This window comes from Nelumbo lutea, chromosome 4 (assembly GCF_056320005.1).
Source record: "Nelumbo lutea isolate HS-2025 chromosome 4, American lotus-T2T, whole genome shotgun sequence".
Taxonomy (NCBI): Eukaryota; Viridiplantae; Streptophyta; class Magnoliopsida; order Proteales; family Nelumbonaceae; genus Nelumbo; species Nelumbo lutea.
In genome coordinates this window covers 67,237,891-67,243,636 of record NC_142687.1, presented here as the reverse complement: position 1 = coordinate 67,243,636, position 5,746 = coordinate 67,237,891, and the positions used below count along the sequence as shown (strand labels likewise).

The 5,746-nt window shown below is 37.8% G+C and overlaps 1 pseudogene across 1 annotated transcript; it reads right to left on the bottom strand.

Annotated features, from left to right (window-relative positions):
• Window positions 1-3,450: 3,450 nt before the first annotated feature.
• LOC148860945 (agamous-like MADS-box protein AGL80 pseudogene) lies at window positions 3,451-4,572 on the bottom strand (annotated as a pseudogene). The gene has a single exon (XR_016094817.1). The product of XR_016094817.1 is annotated as an agamous-like MADS-box protein AGL80 pseudogene (transcript).
• Between the last annotated feature and the right edge of the window lie 1,174 nt (window positions 4,573-5,746).

The following is a 5,746-nucleotide window of genomic DNA, read 5'->3' as shown; positions in this document are numbered from 1 at the left end:
AAAGGGAAAAACCTTGGCTGTTTGCGGTGAGAACATTCACTTTACCATGGTGCGGGACAAAGGAGTAATTGCTCTCGTGTTATTTTGATTAGAATAGGGGTGCAAATATGATCCGATCCAGTCCTATTTGGTCAAATTCGGATCACCCTTGGTCAGATCTTTGGATTGGATTTGGATCACCTCTATCCAATCCGATGTGTTATATATATTATTTACTGATTTATAAATATATTATTTTTATTGTATTTTTATAAATTTGTTATATTATTTATTTTGCATAAAAAACATGTATATATGATGAAAATAATTAAAAAATACTTGTATTTTTTGTTTTTCTTTATTTAAATTGATATATTTTATTTTTTTAATAATTTATCAAATTATAAAGAAAACAAGTCAGATCAAATCAGATCCAAAGATCTGATAGGATTCGAATTCAGATCGAGTCCTATCAGATCCAATCAAATCTTCAGACCAGATCAGATCCGACATGAACAACGTTGGATCAGATTCGAATATACCCTGATTTGAATCCGATCCAATCCGTTTGCATCCCTACACCAGAAAAAACAAACAAGGACATGAATGGGTCAACATGTCATGCTTTGAGAATGTTCTCAATGGCCTACGAGTTTTCTCTAAGGCAAGAGACCCCCCTGCAAACTACTTCCTTGGGTTGTTATCATTTGAAAACCACCCTTCAAATCTCGTACACGAGGTTGAGGTGACAATTTCATTGCAACAATGAGGGTTCTGTTGAGGTCCTTGTGGTAATAGAGGCATTGGATATGAGAAAGCAGAAGAGAGTACTCGTGGCCTTGTTAGAGGATGGGAGGAAGCCAATAATAGGCGGGATGATCGACCTGTCTTGTATCAAAAGTCTTTAATTTCTTCTCCCTCTTCTTCTACTTCCTCATTGTCCTCTTAACTTCATGGATGATTTGGGCAATTTGAAGCCTTCTCAAAACCTTCATGAGAGAGAGAGAGAGAAGCTATAACAGAAAATGCTAGCATTCGGCCTCAATTAACACGCAACTAGTGCTACAGCTACCAAAATCGATGGGGGCTTGAGGAACCAAACTGTATTCAAAGTGAAAAATGAGGAGGGGGATGAGGACGAGATTCTACCACCACATGCGACATGGAAAAGGAATTATCAGTTTTAAAGGTCCCTGTTGCCTGTTGGAGTAGAAGAATTCTCCAACTGGGCTTAAACCAAGTTCAATGAATCTCTTTCAAAAATAGCTTGTTTGGTGTTCAAATGAAAAGCAAGAATAATTCCTTTTGGACAGACCATTTCTCACCATAAATAATGAAAGTATATGCTTGAAGAGGATTTGTTTGACTGCCTACGTGATCACCAATTATACCCACCAGTTGTTCCAGATATAAGTAACAATGTGTTGTGTTATATATATTTCCACCATGGAATAAGGACAAGTAACAAAAGAATTATCAATGTAAACAAGGTCTTTTTTTTTCTTATATTAAAAGATAAATGAAAGGGTAAAAAGGTGAAAAATATTTTACTGCAGATATTTAAGTGTTGCAAGTCACTGGTGATTAGATTTAAAGATTAAAATATAACCACCCTTTTACAAGTATTCATATTATATTATATAGGATTATTAAAATACTCTGATTTAATTTTTATTAGATGAAATTGATGAATGCAATAGTTGTTCAACGGGCCCACAACCTCTCAGATTTTATGGTGTGGGGTGTTATCATTGATTCCTTGGTATATAGCCACCATGTCAGTTAATCCAAATTAAAGTGTTAAGCATTGGATATATGAACATTCAGGTTTTACATGTGTTCTTTAATCCATGTCTTTGTGATTATTGAGTTAAGACTCTTGGTCCTTGTCATCATATATTGATTTGCAATTTCCAAATCCCATATTCCGTATGGATTAATTAGTGGAATGCGGGACAAGAGAGCCAATGAAGAGCGTCCGATCTAATGGACTAATGTAAAAGTATGCATATGTGCAAATTAGTATTAATTATATATAATATATGGTATTTAAATTTAATTTTTATGACCTGTATGGAACTTAAGGCAAACATACATTTTATATAATATAAATATAGATATAAATAATGTGCAATGGCTGGCATAATCACTCCACATGCAAAATTGGCTGACATATATAATCAAATAAATGAGTTCGGATTTCCTCCTCGCAAAATAAATCCGATTTTTCCAAATGCCTGGCTGCAAGAGCTGTTAGATGAGTGTGGGAGGACGAGGACCAACTCTGTAACAAGAAAAACCGATTTAATTCCAAATAAATGGATTAGGAGTCCTCTTTCCCTAATAACATTAATATTACCCAGATAGTTTATAACCACTTACGTACCTCATTGTTCTTAATGAACCATCGGAGCAAATTTCCTTGAAGGAATGTAGTGAGATTGACCAGCTGGTTCTTGGTGATCAGCTAATTTGATTCGTCCTCCTCACGTTTTAAATGAATGCAGCAACCAATCAGTTATATCGTCAGTCATATTGTTAATTAAAATTACGGAAGACAATTCATAAAGTCATAATGGCCGGGCAGACCAGTAATTTTGTAGGTTTTTTTTTTCTTCAATTTGATGTCGTTTTAGTTTTAGAATGCTAAGCTAATCGTAATCGCAGAAGGATAAAGGAGTTTGTTTTTATATACAAAATAGGATTGAGATTGAGGGAAAAGAGTCAATTGCATATGCGCAATAATATACTTGCTCGTAAAGGTGTCAATCGATCGGTTTTGGATTGGATCGTGAGACCAATAAGATATATTGGATTGGACTAATTTGGTCCAAAATATTTATTAGATCGGATTGGACCTAATCCATCCATAATAAATTTATATTGGATTGGATTGGATTAAACCACTATTTAGTCCATTGACAAAAGATAAGAATATATGTATTAGCGGACCGGGTTTGAATTGAAACCAATCTAAATCAAAATGAATTTGGACAGATTAGATAATCCAGACATTAAATTAGACCGGTCCAAATTAGTCCAAAATATTCATTGGTGTGGATTGAACCTGATCCATTTATAATGTTCACATTAGACTAGATCGGATTGTACCAAGGACCCACCCATGGGCTGAGGATTTAATTATAATTGACACCCCTATCTGCTGGAGAAGCAAGGACCCACCCATGGGCCTTGGGATAATGGAATAAACTTCGATGAAATCGGAACCAAATAGGATAGGGCATATAAAGCGACACAGAAACCCTAGCTAATTATAATTAAATCCTCAGCTCCATGGAGGGCGGCGCTCCTTCATGCGTTAATTGGATTCACAATTAATCTTGACTCTTGATTCAAGAGTGGGGCCTTTGGCTTTGGCGGTGGCTGCAGAGTTTAGACGGAAGAAAGGATGGATCCATGCATCTGGGTGGATCGATAAATTAACTGGTTGCAAAGATTAAGATATATATACAGCAAGGAAAAGGAAGCAAATTAAACTAGTTGATGAGAGTTATTCATTTACATCATCTCATATACTTAAAAATGGAGGAGAAACACACCACAAACAGCGATTCTAAGTACCTAATTAACCTAGATACATAGTGTCTATATAGTACTAGTAAGGGTTCAAAAGGATGACCCTTGGCCTCGGAAAATATGGAATACCAACACAGTAAAAGTTTTACAGAGAGCAGCAAGCATGACAGAACTCAATAAATTAATTGATTGCTGATTAGGGAAAGAAAGGATTAGACCAGGAACTAGCAGGTTCCCCATAAGCAGCAGGCATCACCATGTCATCCCCAGCGCAACCCACATGGACGTGTTCGTGTGGGTTCATGACATCCATGAACCAGGATTGCCTCTGCAAGGCCTCCATGGCCACCTCTAAGGTTGTCCTTTCCGCCTCACTACCTCCTTCCCCATTCCCATACCTCATCATCGTCCTCTTCTCGTCTACCGGAAGAAATGGTGGGGGAGGTGTCCTCGTAAGGAGTTCGATCCTCTCTTGTATTGCCTTCATCTTCTCCTCCACCAACCACGCCAAATCACCCAAATCCTCAACACCCACGTCGTGCAAGCTCTTATTCCCTGTCAAGGCCTGATTCATAAGTTGGGTGATCTCCAAATCTCGGTTCTCCTTCTCCTGCCTCTTGAGCTGCTCCTTCACTTTGGATATCCTTTGCCTCAGGAATGCCTCCTGGTTCATCATCTTCTTGCTTTGTTCCATCTCCGGCAAGCTCTTGAACCTTGCGAGCACGCGTTGGGCCTCCGGCGGGGACGGCCAGACATCTGGCTGGCTGTCGTAGGGACTGTAAATGATGGCACAAGCACTCACCCCGCACAGGGTGCTAAGCTCACTTACCTTCTTCATCAAACCCTTCTTCCTTTTCTTGAAGGTGGCCTTCCTAGCCGTCTCATTAGCGATCAGAGCAAGCTTCACTTTCTTCCTCGCCATGGATTGATGGGAATTGGGGACAAGTGTGGTATTGGGTATATATTATTTATATAGAGGTGAAGAGATACGATGTATTAAGTTTAGAAGATTTTGTTGGGGAGTAGTAGATAGGGGCAAGGGAGGGAGGAGATTGATGATGGAATTGGTAGTTTTTGATTTTGAGAGCGCTACAATCTACATTGTCATTTATGTATTTAATTAGGTAAAGAAAATCTCGGAGTAGAGAGATTGAGGTAATGTGTGAAACTGTAAATTGTAATGGTTGGATGCTAGCTAGGTTTTGTCTTAAGTGGGACAGCCTAGCTGTATATATTACTCTTTACTCTTTAATGAATGATGGCATGTATGCATGGGCTCCTATCAATGTATCCACTACCCAAAGTCCAAACGGCCGGTTTTAAAATCAGGTTCCTCTCTCAAGTCATCAAGTCTGCAAGTCTGTATCTTCTTTACAAATTAAAGTCGAATCAATTATCAATGGATTGTTTAATTTTATTCGTCACAATCACAAGAAATTGTAGGAGACTGACTCTACAATTAATCTAGCTAGCCTCTAACATTATATACATATGCCGTAGAGGATGATCCAATTAGTGAATCATTTCTCATGTATATTTTGGGCTTAACCATTAGATCAACATATATAATTTTTCTGTAAACAAAGGTCAGCCAATTCAAGTGAATTTTGGGTTTGGCCCAATAATGAGATGCAGCATTTATAAATTATGTTAATTTTTAGTTAATGCCTCGTATATGGTATCTTTGTATTATAAGACACCTGGAAAAGAAAATCAGAATTAAATGCTTAGTTATATATGAAGCAACAATAATTAAGCAGGCGAAAACCCAGCAACCAGTGTTTGTACTGCTATAAGTCTTTTATCAATGCATATGAAAGAAAAGGAAGTCAAATGAACACGTTTGTAGGTGTTTGTATATCCATCTCAACACATCTACGAAAAGATCTTGTGTGTTGTGGAATGCAAATCAAAGGCCTCAAACTCAAAGTGGAGTTGAATTCTGCACAAATATAAAGTCTAGACTTATGAGTGAGGCCAACCTTTTGCTCCCCTGTAGGATCTCGTAGTTAATGAAGAGTAAGAGGAGTTTCTGCAATCTGAGACGAAGGATTGAACTCTTCAGGGGATGAAACTAAAGTTTCTTTTTTTTTTTAATTTTCTGAGTAAGGGCTGTAAGGCCAAGGCCGACCTTTTGCTTTTAATTAGGCTTGGGCGTTGGGATGAAACTAAAAGTGCTGACACTTGACCTCGATCGGGCAAGTTCTTGAACCTTGCGAGCACGTGTTGA